Source organism: Sinocyclocheilus rhinocerous, unplaced genomic scaffold (genome assembly GCF_001515625.1).
Source record: "Sinocyclocheilus rhinocerous isolate Xijiao unplaced genomic scaffold, SAMN03320098_v1.1 scaffold126, whole genome shotgun sequence".
In the NCBI taxonomy this organism is placed as follows: domain Eukaryota; kingdom Metazoa; phylum Chordata; class Actinopteri; order Cypriniformes; family Cyprinidae; genus Sinocyclocheilus; species Sinocyclocheilus rhinocerous.
In genome coordinates this window covers 363686-364555 of record NW_015662929.1, presented here as the reverse complement: position 1 = coordinate 364555, position 870 = coordinate 363686, and the positions used below count along the sequence as shown (strand labels likewise).

The following is an 870-nucleotide window of genomic DNA, read 5'->3' as shown; positions in this document are numbered from 1 at the left end:
ACATGGCGGCGGTGGCAACAACAATACTACAGCGAGAATATAAGTTACGCCTTCTTTCTTTGCGTGAACGTTTGGGCGGCGTTATGCAAATCTTCTCACATCGTGACGTAGACATGTGGGGTGTGTTAGAACGAGCCGTTTTAGGTAGGCATGGTTGACTCTGAACTTTTATAAAGAATAACTCTTTGGATTTGAGACTTTAGTCTTTGCAACTTTACAGATCTTCTTTATGCACCAAGAGCTTGTAACACTCCAAAGAGAAAGGAAAAATTGAAATCGCATCATATGACCCCTTTAAAACGTGCATTCTCCCGTTCAATTTCGAGCATCCAGTAGGCCTAATAATCACACGTCTTGTGGAGCACTTTCAGAGTATGCATTTATTTGTCATTTTAACTGTTTGGAAACGGAGCGTAAATGTGGAAGTCCTTCAAATATTTCTTATCCTGTTGCGCCCTCTATAGGACCAGCGACTAGTCGACGTCAAGCTTAAAGCGTCACGGCAGAGCATTGAAGTCGACTAGTCGATTAGTCAGTGCAACCCCTAATAGCTACTCAGAATTACTGACTCCCAGAGTGCACTGCAGCATGAATAAATTATGCAATTGCTTTGTTTTACTATTTCTTTTATTTGGCAATTTTATTTGCTGTCTTGTGTCAGTAGAGGCACAACAAAAGGAGCAACTAAAATGGTTATTTTTACTATTAATAAAAATAAATAAAATGTAAGTGTTTTTTTGCTGAATGTTGAAGTCTGTGTGACTCAAGCATGATCAACTGCAAAATTATATATACATATAACAGATAACAAACAATTATACGCACACACACACACACACACATATACATATATATATAAATATATTTATA

At 37.6% G+C, this 870-nt stretch overlaps 1 protein-coding gene across 1 annotated transcript in view; it reads left to right on the top strand.

The window, feature by feature from the left end:
* LOC107728432 (coiled-coil domain-containing protein 136-like) overlaps window positions 1-870 on the top strand; it is a 31840-nt gene that overhangs the window by 21587 nt on the left and 9383 nt on the right. The window lies entirely within an intron of this gene.